Source organism: Juglans regia, chromosome 3 (assembly GCF_001411555.2).
Source record: "Juglans regia cultivar Chandler chromosome 3, Walnut 2.0, whole genome shotgun sequence".
NCBI lineage: Eukaryota > Viridiplantae > Streptophyta > Magnoliopsida > Fagales > Juglandaceae > Juglans > Juglans regia.
The window spans coordinates 19,905,908-19,926,425 of NC_049903.1; positions in this window are offsets into that span (position 1 = coordinate 19,905,908).

Genomic DNA, 20,518 nt, shown 5'->3' on the forward strand with positions numbered 1-20,518 from the left:
CTCTTTTTTAAATTAGAATCATTGTTTGTTAAGACTAATTCAAGTATAAATATAAAATATCCTTTCAAAAAAAATATATAAGTATAAAATATATTCTTTTAAACTTTTTAGATATTTTTATTTAAAAAAAATCATATGATCTTAACTTATTTTATCATTATAATTTTTTTAAATTTCTACACAAAATATAATAAATAATTCAATTTTTTCAAATCTCAAAATAATAATAATATTAAAAAATAATATTTTATTCAACTTTCGACTTTTATTTAATCTCATCTCAACTCTTAATCTAAATGAAACCTAATCTTTTAAGTGGTTAGATGTTAGGATGATGCCATATAGAATGTACAAAGTGGCTACTCTCAAACAGTGACTTCTCTCAAGATTATTTCTTACTTTATATCACTTTCATATGATAGTCAAACTCTTTTAATTTTATTTTATCTTTTATTCTTGGCAATATGCTTCCAATCGGCTGGATGCTAATTAATTTTATATCCAACAAATATGAAGGAATCATTGGCATTAATATTTATTTATTTATTTATTTATTTATGATGAAAGAATATTAAAATAATTTAAGAGGTGATACCCAATAATAGTTATCCAGCAAGATCTAGATTTAACTCAATGAAACGAGGTCAAGGAATAAAATAGTAGAGCAACCTAAGACAAGCCTGCTGATCTTTGACAAGGCAAGATCATTTCTCACTCACGTTTGATGTAGTACTATGTACAAGAGCATCTTCAGCATACACAAAATAATATTAGAGGACAAAACAAACTATTAATAAAGGTCGTGGAAGGAACATGGTGTACGATATAGCAACCAGCTTGAGGAGGCTTCATGCATACAAAAAGAAATATATTTCGAGATTAATGTCAAACAAATAAATGACTAAATGTAATACATATCACAAACTAGGTGATCTATAACGTTAAAAAAAAAAAAAAAAATTAGAACGCATGAAGAAGAAAATTTTAGCAAAAAATCAAACATCACCACAAAGCATTTAGAAATTGATAATTGTGAACTTCTATGTATAAATTATTGGATATAGCCTATAACTTTATTTTTAAGAGGTAAGATATTTTCATATATAAATAGGCTACTACGATCAATATGTAAATGGATGAATAAGATAATGTTTTTTTTAGAAACGATATTTGCAATCGTGGATGCGTAAGTGTTGTGCAATCTCTTTGAAAAAGAGATGTAAATATGATACGCATATTAAAAAAAAAAAACACTAATTTTTTAACAGTGGACACTATTTTTTTTTCAAATGATTGCATGGCGCTTACGCACTCTATGACTATATATAGTATTACTCTTTCTTCCTTGTCTCTAAAATCCAAGAGATCCTCGCCTTTTTTTTTTCTGGTCAGAGAAGGAGCGGAGTTGCTCCTCCCTCCTATTATTCTCCATCTTCTCTCCTTCTCCCACCATCTTATATAGGCTTTTTTTCTAGTTTTTTTTTCTATGTACTCAATCGAAAATATCTGATCTAATGCTTTTCAATTATCAAATCCATATAGGTGCCATACGACCACACTCTCTCGACATTGATCTATAATATTGGCCAATAAATACCATCATCTGACCTCGCACATTTGGCTCACGCATTGCCCAAGCTGCGTGTGAGCCCCACATGCCACCACTATTCAACAACTCTGAAGACTATCCCATGCATGTGTCGAACCCCAATACATTTTCGCTAAAGCATGGGCTCCACACATTGGTATAGTAGGTGGTGCTCATTGGGTGCTTCCAACTATTAAGGATTTTTATCTCTAGCTATTTTAATATATTCTTTCGATTTCTTCTTCCTCCTCTTGGTACCCTTTCCAAACACCGTTTTAATATTTTCATTCACTTACCTTAAATGAGAACACGTAAATAATAAAAGTGAAGTTATTCTATAAAGAAAATTTTTTCTCGTCAGCTACTATTCACCACCTCATACCCTATGACCCTCACACCCTATAAAAAAAAGCTATAGGTGTGGGGTGTGAGAGTAAATAATGGCTGATGCATAGCATTCCTCCCCTGTTAAGGACGTGTTTCACAGCTTCTCACACACGATCACCTGCAACCAAAGAGTAAAGGGGCTTGGGGTTCGATGGGACACCTTCAATGCCTAAGTCAGCCAAGAGTAATATGATTTCTCTAGCCAAATATTCAAATGAGATCATAATCGTACCTAAACCCTATAAATAGAGCTTTGTGACTTCTTTGAATAATATTCGATAACCGTCCCGCCTGTTATTTGAAATTCAAGCATTAAGGATATTAGGACTTATCTTATCTCCAAATGAGCCAATCATCCTTTCATCCCGAAATACTCAGACGATTAGTTTGTGGTCTAACTCCATTCAAATTAGGCTCGTAAGGGGTTAGACCTTGTATTCACTAGCTTACTAGGTCATGCCATAGCCCAAGCCTATGACAATACCCAGCGAGCCCTTAGAAGAGGATTAAGCCCCTTCCAAACCCACTTGTTGAATCAACACAAATCGCCTTTATGGCTAGTCACCTCGAAAGAAGGGCTCAAGCCTATGGTTCGTTTCTTTTATTATTATTATTATTATTATTTACATATTCTCATCTCATTTTGCCTTTGAAAAAGTTGTAATAATTAGATGAGATGAGTTGTGAAAACAAACTGAGACGTTTGGATTCGCAGGACATCTCAGTTCATCTCAACTCATCTCACTACTATTCATTACTATTCAACAACTTTCACTCACAAATTTTATTACTATTCACAACTCATCTCATTACTATTCACAATCCATCTCAACTCATTTCAAGTCATTTTCGAATCCAAACGTCTTCTTAAGTGTAAGTGAGCCACGTTTCAAACAAAGTAAAATTTTCCATTTTTCATGATAGAGTGTTTGGATGCTCCATGTGAAATGTGGTTTATTTTTGCACGTGTAAGTGACTAGCGTGGCCACATTTCAAATCTAAAGTTTCACATTTTTCATTGAAAGTGGTCTCGATAATACTACCATAACCTTAGGGAAATTTGAATAGTGAGTTGAGATGAAATGAGATAGAAGTTCAAAATTGAATAAAATATTGTTATATTATTATTTTTTAATATTATTTTTGTTTTAAATTTTGAAAAAGTTGAATTGCTTATTATATTTCGTGTGAAAATTTAAAAAATTTGTAATAATTAGATGAGATGAAATGAGTTGAGAGACTTTTTTATATCCAAACAATCATGTAATGAATATGTTCTATCTTCGCAAAGTCTTATTTATTTTTGCCTCCTATTTATAAAAGAATAAAAATATAAAATAGCTTTTTAAAAATAAACCTTTCTTCAATTTTGTTTTTTAACATTATTTCTATACATATAAATATATATATTTATATATATATATATATATATATTAAATGAGACGCTTGATGTGGTATAGACATATGTGTCAACTATTGATTCTCACAGTGGGAGGTTTGAGTTGGCAGCCACTTATCCCTCCAGATACTTATATTACTTCCATCTCCCACACTCCACAAAAGTCCCTCATTTACTAACCCCAATGATGACTAGAAGCTTCCATATAAATGAAGACCCATACCCCAGTTTTGCATCAACTATCCCCACCTTCTTGAAATACTTCTCTTTCATTACCTTAGCCACTAAGGAATCAGGTTGTTTCAGCATTCTCCAGCATTGCTTTGCAAGCATTGTCTTGTTAAAGCACTCAAAATCTTGGAAGCCCAAACCTCCATTACTTTTTTATTCTCTCATATTAAACCAACTTCTCCATTGGATATTCTTATCATTATGTTTATGGCCCCACTAGAATTCTTGCCAAGAGGGATGCAATTTCCAAAGCCTTTGTGGAAGTCTAAATACACTCATGGAAAACGTAAGTATTGCTTGAACCACTGCTTTCAATAATATTTCTTTTCCTGCCTATGACAGGAAGGAGTTCTTCCAGCTGCTAAGTTTAGCCCAAATCCTTTCCTTCAAGTTCCTGAAAGTATTATACCTTGATCTACCAACCATGGTTGGGAGGCCAAGATATGTTTCATAACTTCCACATATAGATACCCCTGCTGCCCTCTAAATAAGTGCTCTAGTAGCTCCAACAGTATTTGAGCTAAAAAACATTGAAGTTTTCTGCATATTTAAGCATTGACCCGAGGCTTGCTCATATTTCTTCAGTAATTCTTTAATTCTCATCCACTCCTCTACCTTTGCTCTCCCGAAAATTACACAATCGTCAGCAAAACGTAGGTGGCTGATCCTTGTTCCCCCTCTTGAAATAGGCACTCCCCTTATTTCCCCTCTAACATCGGCTGCATTAATCAAAGAACTTAACCCTTAGTCACAAAAGTAGTACACTTCATAATTAGAGATACCCATCTGTCTCCAAATCCCAACTTTCTCATTATTGCCTCCAAGCATCTCCACTCTATCATATCATAGGCTTTTGACATATCTAGCTTGAGAGTCATTCTGCCAATTCTACTCTTTTGTCTTGTTTTCATCATGTGCAAAGATTCATAGGCTATTGTCACATTATTCGTTATGGGCCTTCCCAGTATAAAGGCACTTTGGTTGCTAGAAATAATGGCAGGCAGTATTTTCTTCAGCCTATTAGCAAGTATCTTTGAAACAAGCTTGTATAACACATTACATAAGCTAATAGGTTGGAATTCACTGGCAACTAAGGGGTTTTTAACTTTGGGGATCAAAGCTAAGAAATTATTATTAACACATTCATCCAACACTCCCTCCCCATTTAGGAAATTCAACACTGCCTTACTCACCTCCTCCCCCACAGTGCTCCAATAAGCTTGATAAAAACAAGCACCATAACCATCAGGGCCAGGGAATTTCAGTGATCCCATGTGTTTCAATGCTTCCTCCACTTCAATCTTTGTAAATTCCTTCTGTAACTCTGCATTCATCAAGTCTGTTACTCTCGGTTCCAGCTCCTTCAGACACTCTTCAATAGTTTCTGGTGTTGGCTGTGTTGAACAGAATATGAAATTGAAGTAATCATAAAACACCTCTTATATCCCTTCTTTCTCAGTCACCATTCTACCTTTAGCATTTTTTATGTCCTTAATCTGGTTTTTTTTTTCTCCTCTGAGTAGCACAAGAGTGGAAAAATTTGATATTTTTGTCACCCAATTGGTACCATGTTTTCTTAGCTCTTTATTTCCATTTTAAGTCTTCCTGCTCCAACAAAGATCACATCTCCTCTTGCAGCTTTCTGATTAGTTCAACATTATGTAGCCCCTCATTTTCTTGTTCCCTCTTCAACCTCTAGGTTTTCTGCTTCATATTTAGAGCAGCCTCTTCCTCCCCTGACTTACTCCACCTGTTTAGGTCTCCTCTACATCTATGCAGCTTTCCTTAGACATTTCTACCTAGATTTTGATTTGCTTCATCCCTCACCCAAGCCCCTTTTACCACAGACCATTGGAGGTTAGCAACAACCCTATCAAGCCTCTCCTTGGTAAATGTACTATCCATATGCTTGTTACTCCATGTGTATTTGCTATCCTTCCACCCCAAGTCAAAAATGCTATTTTCTTCTAAGGCTTCCCTAAACTCAACCATCTAAGCCTCTGGCCTAGGTCTTCCACCCATTTTTTCAGCTTGACACAAGATCTCATTAAAGTCCCCTATTACACACCATGGCTTATCAATAAAGGGATTTAATAAAGACAATAAATCCCATGTGTTTTTCTTTTTACTAACCTCGGAATGCCCATAGAAGCCAGTGAATAGCCAAGACAACTTATTCTCTTCACTCATAACAGTAGCATTAATATGGTGTTGAGAATAGTTGATTATCTCCACATCTGTTTCCCTACACCACAACAATGCCAAGCCCCCTTTTTTGCCCATCGAGTCAACTACAAAGCATCCTTCCTATCCTAATCTCCTCTTGATGCCCTCAACATTATAAGCTACTAACTTTGTCTCCATTAAGAAGATCATATTGGGTTTCTTTTCCTTCACCAACAGGAGAATGTTTTAAACTGTCCAGGAGTTCCCAAGCCCCCAACAGTTCCAACTTAGTATTTTTATTGTTGTTGGTGGGGCTGACTAGCAGCCTCTACCAATATCACATCATTTTTAATTGCCCCATATTCCTCATGTATTTTTCCTTTTTTCAAGACTCCCTTATTGCATTCATCAGAGCCCTCACTTCTCAATCTGCATTTTCCTCCAATTATTGAATCTCCTGCATCTTTCTTATCCACTACTATAGCACTTCTCTTCCACCTCCTCCTCCTCTCCACTCCCCCATAAGTTTCAGCCATCTCTTTGTCAGTCTATTTGCTGAAAGCTAGTCATTGCACGACACCCCAGAGGCTCCTCAACTGTCTTTCCTCCCTTGTCAAACTTCTCTACTTTCTCCCCTGTCTCAGAATTTTTATCAAACATCTGCTGTTCATCTCCACCCTTTGAGCCCAGTGACCTTTTCCCCACTTCCTTAGTCTCTTTCTCAACCACATTAGCGGACACATTATGAAAATGACCATCACTCTTTCCCACTTTCATCTCTACCACATGAAAATGACCATTACATTAGTAGTTTGATCCCTTGTAATTTTTTTCCTCAGGTCTATTTCGATTTTAACACGTAAATAACTTCCCCAACTGATCCCATCCTCCTTTATAACTACTCCTTTCACACTTCCAATTGTAGCTCCAATCTGCATCCCCACTTCTCTTGTCATACATGCCAATGGTAGATTGTTAAGATGTACCCAAAACTCCTCATAGTCGAAGCTCATATTCTGAGGGGGAGTTAGACCATCAAACGGATTCAAAACAAACAACCGGTTATCGAATAACCAGGGCTTACCCTCCAAAACTCTCTGTCTATCCTTCTAATTCTCAAAAGATATTACAAACATATTTGGAGCAATATCGTAGAAAACGAAAGAACCTCACAGTCTCCAGATCTTGTTCATAGTTGATCTAATCACCTCCTTGTTCACTTTTCGGTCCGATAACAATTTTCCTACCAAGCTTTTGTTCCCCTTTTCTGTCACCTTGCTCATATAATTTGCATTCACCTCAATCACTTCATTCTCCTCCTCCGTGAGATGAAGTTTGTCCCACCCTTTCTCCAAATCCTCCATTGTCACCTTACCCCAACCTTACTGGTAATAAAGCTAGGGTAGAGTCGTCCTCCCGCACTCAGCAGAGTGAGCCGAGACTATTTCCTTCACCTGGTCTTTCTCCATCGAGAGAGCTCAAAGAATACTTATTGATATTGAAAATCTGCCTGCTGATTCAAAAGTGTAGCAACTTATTGAAAATCTGCCTGCTGATTCAAAAGTGCAGCAACTTATTGATATTGAAGCTGACGTGTGGAAAAAGGACCTGATCCTTGACACTTTCAATGGTTAGGAAGTTGAAACTATATGTGGTATTCCCTGAGTAAATGGGAAACAATAGACAGATTGGTGTGGGGGTGCTCAAAGGATGATAAGTTCTCTGTTAAGAGTGCTTATCATCTAGAACATGAAAGTATGAGGAAGAGGAAAGGGGAAACTTCAAGGGGAAATAAGGTTGGGAATGGGTGGAAATTGATATGGGGGTTAAATGTCCCAAATGTGGTGAAGCATTTCCTGTGAAGACAGCTCATAATTTGCTACCTACAAAACTAAATATGTACAAGAAACAAATCACAGAGTCTTATTGCTGCCCAATATGCGAGAGGGAACCTGAATCAATTATCCATGCTGTGTGGAGCTGCCCAGTTGCCTCAGATGTGTGGGCTGAATGTGAAAGTCCAGTGCATAAATGGTGTGTTTCAGATTATGTTTTGGAGGATTTGTGCAGGAAATTCAATACTTTTCTCAAAGAGGAGGAGGTGGAGGTGGTAGCTTGTATTATGAGAAAGATTTAGATAAGAAGAAATTCACTGCTATTTAAAAAAAAAAAATGATCACTTGAGAATTATCATTTCTGCTGCAATACAGTTCAAGATGGCCCATGACCAACTACAGAAAACTCAGATGATAAGGAATGCTGATAGAAGTGTGACTAAATGGGAAAAACCAGAGGAAATGATGATGAAAGCAAATTGGGATGCTGCTGTGGATGTCAAGAATAATAGAGTGGGAATTGGAGTAGCTGTCAGGGACAAATGGAGAGGTACTTACTTGCCTCTGTTCCAGATTTGCTCATAATAGTAACCCAAATGTAGCTGAAGCTCTGGGTTTAAGGAGGGTAGTAATTTTATGTACTGAATTGGGATTATCAGATGTTTTGGTAGAGAGAGACTCATTATTAATAGTGAATGCTACAAAGAGTGGGGAAGAGATAGGGAGTGAGTATGGTTGCATTATTGATGATGTGAGGAGATTTATGAATGGGAGGTTGAATTGGGGTATATGTTTTGTTTCTAGAGAAGCAAACAACATAGCGCACAAACTAGCAAAGTTAGCTCTTAATTTTTCTGATGAAAGGGTATGGATAGAGGATGGTCCAATAAAAATTGCTAATGATATACTTGTGGAAAAACATTGTAATGACTGATTTTGGTATCAATGAAGTATATGTTTGATTAAAAAAAAAAAACAATTGATTATATGACACACGAGAATTCTCCCATAAAAAAATAATATCATATAATTGAGAGATTTTAAAAACTAACATATAGTTTGCAACTCTTAAAACCCAAGTAACTTTTACAAATACATGAAAATATAAATATAGAAATTGATTTTACAACTAACTCCTCAATTTACCAATTTCATATGCTATCCATCACAAGTTCTTAAACCTCAGTAATTTCTAGTTTGCCACGTTGATATAATCGTTTTTTCTTTTAAAAAAATGTTTTAATTATAAAAATATGATATAAAAATAAATTTATAAATTGATATGACTTAACATGATATATTAAATTATAAAATTATTTTTATTATAAATCATATATAACAAATTTTGTTAATTCATGAATTTATTTTTGTATAATATGTAGCTTTTTTTTGTTTTGTTTTTTAAATATGTGGTCCACGTCCTAATGACTACTTTTACTCGAGTGGGTGAGTTTGGTTACCAAACTCATCTCAACTCATCATTATAACTTTTTTAAATTTTAATACAAAATATAATAAACAATTCAACTTTTTCAAATCCTAAAATAATAATAATATTAAAAAATAATATTCTAACAATATTTTATCATCTCAACTTAATTCAACTCAACTCACTTCAACATCCAAACACAACCTAAAAGGCAATAAATTCATTCCAGTCATGTGACGAAGAAAACACAATTGTCATGTAAAGTTGCATGACACGTGTAGAAAAAAAATCAACTTGTCAAGTTTGCAAAGATCTTAATTTCCATTTTCCGAATTTGGTAAGATTTTTGTGTCAGAGATGATCGATCACAACGCATATCATGTGAAAAAGTTGATTGCTTTTGTATAAGACGAGGAGCGTGCGTGCAGAGTGTCTTGAAGATTGGATCATCTGTCTTCATCGGGTTCACGGGTTCACGTGAAATATTGAAACTACAATTTGTGAATGATTTACGCACAATATATTATATAATAAGATTATAAAATAATATTATTTTTATAAAATATTTGATAAAAAATATTCTTCATTTAAAACATAATTATATAAAATATTATAAATAATATTATGTGTAAATTATTTTCTCTTCACAAATATCTTTGTCCATGTAAAATTGGATTGGAAAAATCATAAACTCATAATTATTTTTTAATTTTTATACAATTTTTAAATTTTGTTTTATTAAAAAATTGTATCAACGATATTAATAATTATGTCTGTATCATTTTTGAAATTACATACTTACCCTGAAACATTGTGATACAAAATTACGTGAGATCCCGTTTAGATAATGAAAATGTTTTATTTCATCTTATTTCATTATTACAATTTTTTAAATTTATATTCAAAATATAATAAACAATTCAATATTTTCAAATCTTAAAATAATAATAATATTAAAAAAATACTATTATAATAATATTTTATTTAATTTTTAACTTTTATATAAAACTATCTCATCTTACTATCCAAACGGATTCAGTGCAATTTCATTTTATTTTCTTTCTTTTTTTTTTCAAACATTTTTTAAATATTCTTAACTATTAAAAAATAAAAAATAAAAATTTACTAATAATTACTTCCTTAATTGTTAAAAAATTTAAAATACACAAGGAGGCACATTTGGAGTGCACATTAGAGAGTCACCCAATCATTTTCCAAAGAAAAATGGACTAATTACACTTTTGCTTTTGTACCTTCAAAAGTAAAGGAAAATTATTAGGTATTTATGGAATATAGATGATGTGGTATTTTTATTCTTTTATTAGATATCGTGTAATTAAAATTAATTATGCCAGTACCAATTTTATCTAATATGACATCCTATTATGATAAAACGAAGGTACTACGTATTGGTACTCTAAAAAATGTAAAACGAATATGTGCATCGTAAACTACTCAAGTGGTGCAATAAAAAGAAAGATGTAGTTTTAAGAAAAGTTCTGCTCATCATTCTTATATCACATATTACACATAATTTTTTATCTTTTTATTTTTTTCTTCTTATCAAGTATGTGGTGTGATGATGATTAGTAGAAGAATTTAATTTATTTAGCAAGAATAAAAATAAATAAATAAATAAAAATAAATGTGGTATATGAGATGATGAGTAGTATTAAACCTTTTAGCATTAAACAGAGAAAAATTCTACTTAACATTCATACACCATATAAAAATATTTGTTTATAGCTGCTACGTCATTAAGATAAATGATATTTGTAATCGTGTAGTTCGTAAGCGTTACACAATCTCTTTATAAAAAATAAATAAATATAAAATTTATATAAAAAATAATATTTTTTTAATAATATATCTCATTATTTTTAAAATAATTCCGTGATATTTGAACATTCCACCGTTATAAATAGCATTGCTCAGCCATCAAACAAACACGTCAAAAAAAAAATGCTTTGTAATGCCCTAGGAAGCATGCAGCCGGCAATCTAGTACTAATAAGTCTCACCAACCGATAGAGTATTACACAACACGTGGCATCAATAACGTAAAAAAACTATCCCTTCTCACAATTACGCCGTTACGGTCAACATTTCTTAGCGAGTGCTCGGGAATACGGATTAATTTTTTGGAATCTAAAGAAGCAAAGCCTAGGGGCGGTTTTTAATTAGCATTTGTTTTTTGGTATTAGACATTACGTACTGTTTTAAGAGTGAAGATGGTTGGGTTTAGGTCGTAGCAGTTTTGAAGTTGTTGCGCTTATAGGTCTCATCTGTCGCACACGTGGAAAATACTCTGATTGATTAGAGGTAAGAAAAAAAAAAAATAATTTTATTTAAAAATATTTACTTACTTAATTTAATTTAAAAAATAAATTTTAAAATTTAAATCAAATTTAAAACCTATGAGTTTTCTTCTAACCTATTTATAAATATGATAAATGTTCATTAAACACGCAATTAGAACATATTTTTTTTTTAAGTTAACTTCAAAAATTGTCCCGTCCCTTTATTAAAAAACATATAATTTTCACATGTTGAAGGTATACATGCCGATATTTTAAAGAGTAATTTTATATGCAACTGTGAAGTGTAAAAATATCGCGTAGTCGTTTTAAAAAAGAATGAGATCTATTATTAAAAAATTAAATTTTCATGTAAGTCTGATGTTTTATTTATTTTTTTAAAAAGATTACACGATAATTACACAATTCACGATTGCAAATATATTTTTTCTATTTTAATGGGTTAGAAGAAGTTTCCTCCAACCAAATTTAGAGAAAAAACTCTAAATTATCTTCTACTATTCATAATCAAAAGTCAATGTGAGAGCAGCTTATCTCTCTTTTGTATAAATTCAAATTTCAACCAAGAGGACAAAATACAAATCATGATCTAAGTTGAGAGAACAGAAATAAGTGGTAAGTAATTTAGGAAACCTAAAGAAAAGATAATAATTAGCTTACAAGATAAGTTGTTAAAAGTGATTGATTTATTCAGTGAAAAGGGCAATTAGGAGTTGTCTTAAAGTTGTAGCTTACGTCTCGTTTGATTATACAGATGAGATGAAATAAAAGTTGAATAAATTTTTATTAAAATAATTTTTTTTAATATTATTTTTGTTTTAAGATTTGAAAAAGTTGAATTATTTATTATATTTTATTTGAGAGTTTGAAAAAACTGTAATGATTAGATGAAATAAAATGAGATAAGATAGTTTATGTTAGACTATTCAATACATATTGGTGAAACATCCACATCTAAAAATCTTTGGATTTGTTCCCTTCAATATTTTTTGTCTGCTTTTGAATATTAGGCGGCCAACCTAAGCAAACTGCTTTCAGCTTGAATTAGCTGACATGTATATATATATATATATATGTAATATATATAGCCATACAGCTGTAGTTCTGACCAATTCATATTAGCTGTACAATAGAGAATTAGCAGCTGTATTCTATTCAGTCTTTGTTAGGTGCACTTTCCTTTCAGCTGCTGAATTATTATTTGGATCAAAGTCTGTCATTATATGGTAATTAAAGGAAAATGGATCTTATGATCAGATCCATGTATCATAATTATATCTTAATGATCTTAATGAGAACTGTTTATGAACAACTTGGACCGACTTATATATATATATATATATATATATACACACGAGCACTAACATGGTTCGAATATAGAATAGCCAAATTCATATAAGTATGACTCTACTTGATTTAGGTTCGTGAACAAAGTTTGTAAAAGCTAGTGTTATATGAATTACATGTTAGCTGTATATTATATAATTTATAATATATAATTTTTATATTTTTCAATTGCCATTTAATTATATGTTTAATGTTATATATTATAATATATATATGTTGTCACAACAAATAATATATATAGGTTGAATGAGACACTTATATCTCATTTGGGTCGTGCTACCGTGCCTTCAAGTTCTTACTGTGGGGCGTGACCGTTAATTCATTCTGTTTTTTTTTTTTTTTGTTTTTAAATACTTATTTTTAAATATATAAATTCATTAGTAGTAACTTTTTAAAATATTTTTAAAATAAAATACAATAAAATACACAAAAAGTGAAACCCAAAGGACAAACTAAAGAGCCAAACTAACATTTTCCATCTCGTTTTCGTTTAAGATTCTCTCACCGCTGCAAGAAAATATTCCATGAACATCTCAACTTGTGAATTGGATTTACGTGAGGTTTCCGAGCCAGCATAAAGAATTGGCCCAAACTATCGTGGAAACGGCCCATTTTAACTCTCATACAGGTGAGAAGAAAAGACTACCAAAATAAAAGTCACTCAATTTCTACAGGTTGTATACCAGAAAAATAAATGGATTTGGGGTTTGATATGATAAGAACATGATAATCAGAAACAATATCCCTGCTCCTATAATTTCAAAACAACACTTATGAGTTATGATTTCATTTCATTAATAGCCTTTTGGAAATAACTCAACCTTCCAAACATTACTTATGACAACTTGAAAGAAAGCTCAGCTCATGTTTTATGCCTATAATTAGAGGATGACAATATATGACACGGTACTAAACTCAACACAAACATAACACGAAATAAATGAGATTTGAATTTGATATAAATGGATTGAACTAAAATTGGTTGATTCAATAAGACACGATTAATAAATTGATCAATTGCAAGTCAATGCGAAACCCACAACTAATAAATTATATTTTTAAAATATTTATTTTTATATGCCTTTATTGTTAGTCGGATGTAATAATATTAGTATTTGACTATTTAATATCTCAAACTATTAATTTTTTTAATTAATAATTAATTATATTTTATGGATATATTAATTTTCTTATATAATATTGGTTTAGATATTGATCATAAAATATTTTAAAATGAATCCAGTTGTAATTGTGAATGATTTGTATAGTTATTTATGAATTATAGATGAAATCATATGGGTTAGCTACGTCGATTTGTACGAAATAGGTTGAAATGGATTAAATAGGTTGCAATTACGTTAAGCCAATGATTAAACGGGTTAAGTAGATCGTGTCAAGTCACCCTTTATTTATATGAATCGTGTTAGGGTTTTAGGATCTGACCTACATAGTTTAATTGTTAGGAATAAAATCAACAACTGAGAACCAATCCCAGAGATAAGACCAAGAAGAGATAAGACAAGTTAACTCAGACACGTACAAGGAAAGGACTTCTTACGATGAGTATGACTCAATTACTCCAAAGAAGGAAAGAGACCTCTATAAAGAGAAGATATCTCTTCAGATTTAAGGAGGGCTCCACTACGCACAATGAATCAAAAAATCTCCTCTGCTCAAGGGAGGGTATCTCTGTCAACCTCCATATTTTTTAATTTATTTCATTGTATTGAGAGATATGTGAGGCCATGAGAGACCGTAAAATCACCATCATAATGGATTTCGCCCCCAAATGGCCCGTGGACGTAGGCTTTTAAGTCGAATCACGTAAATCCGAATGTCTCCCTTTTTTATTTCTATTTTATGTATTTATTTATTATTTATTCCCATGGATGAATGTTCGAGCACTGTATTGGCATCCAAACCACCATTGTGGGCTTTTTGATTGCATTATCATGGCCTAAATCACCTATGTGGGATCGACTTATTCTCTACATCGAAAATGAGTGAAAGATGATTCCCTAACTTTTGAAGTCATCTCCGAGGGAGCAGATGAAATTCCTATAATCTTTTCATTAATCATTATTTTTTATAACATTGTTATAGCAAAAAATAGGGATACATAGCGTGCACATGGGACATGCACTATATACGTGAGGTGAAGACCCATGCACGTAAGGCACCCACTGTGCATGCCATGCACAATGGCTGTGATGGGTGCATATCGTTGTGCACCTAGTGGCTCACGTTGGCGCATGGCGCAAGTGAAGGCTAGTTGCCTTACTGGACGTCCCAGATGGGTATGGCCAATGCCTTCTGCCAGTTCCTCATCACCTTGGTCTGTTGTGCAAGTTGTACATAGTTCATGCGAAAGGTGCACATTGTCGTGTACCCTAGAGATCCTCAAGTCAGGCACTCATGGTTATCACTAGCTACCACCTGAATTGTCGGCGCTTTCTATTACCGGCAAGGTGGTCCCTAACCACGGAGGCTTTACTTGCTGCCTTCCCTCACCACCATCACCAAAGCTTGCCACATAAGCTACTTGACACCAACGCCACAACATGCCCATGAAGCTCAGCCCATCCATACGTACCCCTATGGTATCGCAAGGTGGATGGTAGGCACAGCGTCTGGACCACCGGCATTTTCTGTGGCCACCGTGGAGTCCTTCGTTGCATGGCACCATGATGAGCCCCTACAACACCACCTCTCCACCATTGCACGTCCCCTCTTGTTGTAAAGCATAGCCCAATCATGACCTTGAGGAGCCATCGGTGGCCACCACCATGCTCATCGACATTCTTCGTAGCCTGCTACCCTCGTTGCCCTCCAACATCTTATGCCACAAAAGCTCCTTGCCTCCTTCACCAACATTTGATGTCGCAAAAGTTTCTCGACACCCTTACCAATGTTTCACAGCATGGAAGCTCCTCACCACCCTCACTAACGTTTCACACCACATAAGCTTGCTCAACACTAACATTCGCCCCCTTTCTCGCCAAACCACATAGAAGCTTTAAGCTCGCCCCCATGGCGTCACACTCCAAGCCCTATCCTACACAAAGTGACAGACTTTATGCTTGAGATGGTTAACCTTCAAACCGATGCAACCCAAGGGGTTACAATATGGAAGCACCTCTTGTCGCATTGACTTTGCTCATACAAAAGCTTTAAGTTTGCCCCTGTGGTGGCACCACCATTTCCTACCATCAAGCTCTCACTTTGTCTACCTCACACACGCAACCTACTTTTTCCACGTGCATGATTGTGCATGTTCAACACAAACAATCACTATCTTTGGATTAAAGGCTTCGTTGCCATGTGCATGACGTTCAAACCTGCATGGCTCTTTGAACGCCATGCACAGTGTATCAACTGTAGCTGAATAACTTAACGTGTGGATGGTTTCGCACAAGAACGCACCATCATGGTTAAAGCAAAACATCATAGCAGGCAAAAAATGAGGCAACATATAGAAACAAGAAAACAACAAACAGGGAATTGCGGGCAATGCATAGGACATTGCGGACAACGAGCCCACCATGATTTATGATCAATGCGTACTTAGAGCAAGGCTAGCAGGAATCATATATCACGCAATGTGAGAAAAAGAATAATGTTGCAGGCAACAAAAAGCAAGCAATAAGGCTACACACAGTAACTCAAACAGAACATAACGATGAACAAGTTAGTCAAGAAGACGTGTGAACATTGCTCTTTGCCAAACACTCTCATCGGCGACCATTCTCTGCCTAACGCAACAGAGAGCCAAATGGCTTGGTGTAGCCTCTTTACTTACTACCTAAATTTATTTGTGCTAACCGGTTTAATATGTGAAGGTCTTTCCCACGAGGTCCTCACACTCGCACTCGGCTATCTACGAATGGTGCCACTTCCCTAAGTGCGTCACTCCTAGTCAACGAGCGCAGTCGAGCTCATCTCCCACCTCGCATCAAAGCTGAGTGTTCTCACGCTTGCACCCAACGATCGAAGGATGGTGCCACTTCCCTAAGTACGTTACTCTTTGCCAACGAGTGTGGGCGAGCTAATCTCCTACCTCACATAAAGTTGAGTGTTCTCACACTCGCACTCGACCATCTAAGGATGATGCTACTTTCTCAAGTACATCACTCTTAGCTAGCCAGTGCAATCGAGCTCATCTCCTGCTTCCCATCAAAGCTGAGTGTTCTCAATACTTGCACTTGACAATCAATGCTGGTGTAGTCGAGCATCTGCTTCAGCAGATGCAGAGTTTTGACACTAGTGCCACAACCGCCTCTTGCGGGTTACCTCTGGGAACGAACCTCCTAGCTTTGCAAGTGTCTCGTACGGGTTACCTCCAGGAATGAACCTTCGAGCTCCATAACTACCTCACGCAGATTACCTTCAAGAACAAGCTTCTAAGCTCCACAACCACCTCGTGCAGGTTATTTTCAGGAAAGAGTCGACGGGCTCAACAACTGCCTATAATGGACACAAAGAGCTGATGAGCTCATTGACCATCTAAGTGTAGGTTACAATGAATATGCCTTAACCTCCAAACAAAAAATTGCCTCAAGGGGCAAAAAATCCATTAGCGCCAACAAAAACAAAAACGGTTGCTAAATCTGGAAATACACGCTCTTTGCCTACAATAAAGAGTCACATGCAACCATTTGAATGCTTGGTTATCAGGAAAACATTCAAGCAAACAAACTTCCTAGAACTTGTTTTTTCTACAGACTATGTCTATCTTGGTTGATTTGAAAATTTTCAAGGCCTTCTTGTTGAACAAATCGAACTTAAGAGTGTTGGCATATGTTAGGTATAAAATCAACAATCGAGAGTCAATCACAGAGATAAGACCAAGAATCACGCCCAAAGATAATACAAAAAGAAATAAACCAAGTTGACTCAGACACGTACAAGAAAAGGACATCATAAGGTAAGTATGACTCAATTACTCCAAGGAAGGAAAGAGACATTTATAAAGGGAGGGGATCTCCTCAGATTTGAGGAGGACTCCATTATGCACAATGACTCCAAAAATCCATTTTGCTCAAGAAGAGGGCATCTCCTCAACTTCCAGAATATCTAATTTCCTTCATTATATTGAGAGATATGTGAGGCGATGAGAGACTGCAAAATCACCATCATAGTGGATTTCACCCCTAAACGACTAGTGGATGTAAGTTTTTATGCCAAACCACGTAAATCAAGATGTCTCTCTCTATATTTATATTTTATATATTTTATTATTTATTCCTATGGATGAACATCCAAGCACCACATTGATGTCTAGACCACCATTTTGTGCTTTTCGATTGCATCATCGTGGCCCGAATCACCTTTGTGGGTCATGGATGACTCTTTACTCTTGTTTCAACTTGTTGTGCAAATTTATGTATTAACATTAAAACTTATAACTTGACAAGACACAAATACGACCCACAAACACGAATTGCCACCCCTACACGCAATCCTATAAACAATAGGGAATATGTCCTTAATGGCTCTATCTTTATACCGAACTTCATGCCGAACTTTAATCTTGGAGTCATTCCCCGCCATAAGTCTCGTATGCCATGAAAAAGTCCCCATCCCCTTCTCATGTTTTCCCAAAGTCTCATTTCGTAAGTTTTTTGCCACTCCATAGAGCACTATCCCCCCAAGCAGTATCGTATTTGGACTCAGTCACCACCATCCATAGTGCCTCCCTCTCAAGTTGATAACACCACAACCATTTCTCCAAGAGTGTCCAATTGAATGCCCTCGAATTCTAAACCCCTAAACGATCACTTGAAATTGGAGCTCCTACCTTCTCCAAATTGACTATATCAAATTTAAAGTCTTCACCTAGTCCACTACTAAAGAAGTCACATTGAAAATTCTAAATAGGATTTGCCACCTTGGCCGAGAGACTAAATTGAGACATGATGTAAGTGATGATTCGACAACGCCCACTTAATTAAAGTGGTTCGACCACTTTTTGGTAAGTTTAGCTAGCCTCTTCCAAAATTGACTCTGCTTTGGAAGAGGCACTTAAGGACGGACAAGGTGGTTCCTACCTTGCATTCTAGAGCACTACCAAGATTCCATACATTGTTGACATTATCTATTCGGATCAATTTTGATTTAAGGAATTCTCATGTAAGCAAGAACCTGTTTTGAAGCATAGAAGAGGTAGCTTTAAACCTCACATTCTTTTGTCTTTTATTTTGTGTAATTCAAAATTCTTAATTTATTATTTTTCCAAACCAGATTTATAAAAATTATTTTTGAAAAGTGGGGAGGTTTTTCTACTCTATAAAAAAAAAGGCGAAATGAAAATATCTAGATTTTATTTGGATTTGCATAAGAATATATCATGTCATTTGCACATAATAGGTGGAAAATGTTGAGAATGTGCCTATAAGTATCCCCCCATTGAAAAGCCCATCATAAATCCACCCCAACCACAACAGACAACAATCTACTAAAAGTTTTAACTTTTCAATACCATGACAAATAATAAATGAGATAGTGGGTCACCCTTTTTCAGCCTATAAAAACTAATGAAGAAGCTAATTGGAGTGCTATCCACCCAAGCGGTAGAAACACAATTTATTACCAAGAATACAATTTCCCGGATCCACACCTCCTTCATAAGTAACACAGGAATCCCCAATTAACTATCTAATTTGCACGATCATTGGCCTTCATTGGAAACACATGGTCATAGGCATTCTTTATGTCTAATTTACATAAGATGTCTGGATCACTATATTGCAATCTACAATCCAGACATTCATTGGCAATGAGCACCACGTCCATGATTTGCCTCATCTAATAGATGCCTTTTGAGGCTTTCATATGGTTTTCCTCCAACACTTCAAACAAGTAGTAAGGACTTCGGATATAATTTTATACACCCCTTTCACAAAGGCTGATAGAGGAATAATCTTTAATATCTGATGCCCCTGCTTTCTTTGAAACATGATAAAGGTGGCATTTAGGGTTTTTTTTTTTAATTTTTTTTAACTTTGCAAATGCCCGAAACTCTTGGAATAGTTTACTAATATCTTTTTATTTATTTTTATCATGTCCCAATGGAATTGGAAAAAAGTCCATCAAGGCTTGATGCTTTATCTCTCGCCATCCTTTTTACCACTTCATGAACTTTATTTTCCTCAATGGCCTCAAATGCAAACTCATCAATTTTGGCCTCCACTCTACATCTTTAGTGAGCAATTGCTTTTAGAACTGGGCAACATGGTCTTTATTCAAGGAAGGGTATGCAAGCATAAAGTTATAGATGTTAATCATCCCAAAGGTATTGTCCCTCCTATGTGGCATCTGCATTGGCCCTAAGGTGGACTTACTACGCACATTTATACCCTTGCTTAGCCATAATGCTTGGAATTTTTGTCTCCATGAGGTCACCTTAGTTAGGGTAATCCTCTAGAGTTCTGAGACAACTTAGTTTTCTGTGACTTCTTTATACTGAAGAGAGCTCTACACTCCACCGTACCCTTTCGAGCTGCTATTTGCACCGACCATAACTCACTCTTAAAGATTTCTTTTGGCTATTGCATTAGCAGATACTTGCTTTGTCTGTCGACTGCAAATGAAGGATGGCCAAGCCCCATTTCCCAAGGTAGAGTATTCGCTATTATAAGCTAACTCAGATCATAATAAGTTGATTCTTTTTTGCCTGTCAGCCGACCGACTTTAAAAAAACTTCTCATTTCCTGTTGAGATCCCAAGTTTCCAAGTGGGCCCTCTGCTCCCCCTGAGACCTTGGCTTTTTAGAGAATCTTCCTCCTGTGTCGTGGGACTTATAGCCTGACAGTCCACCGGG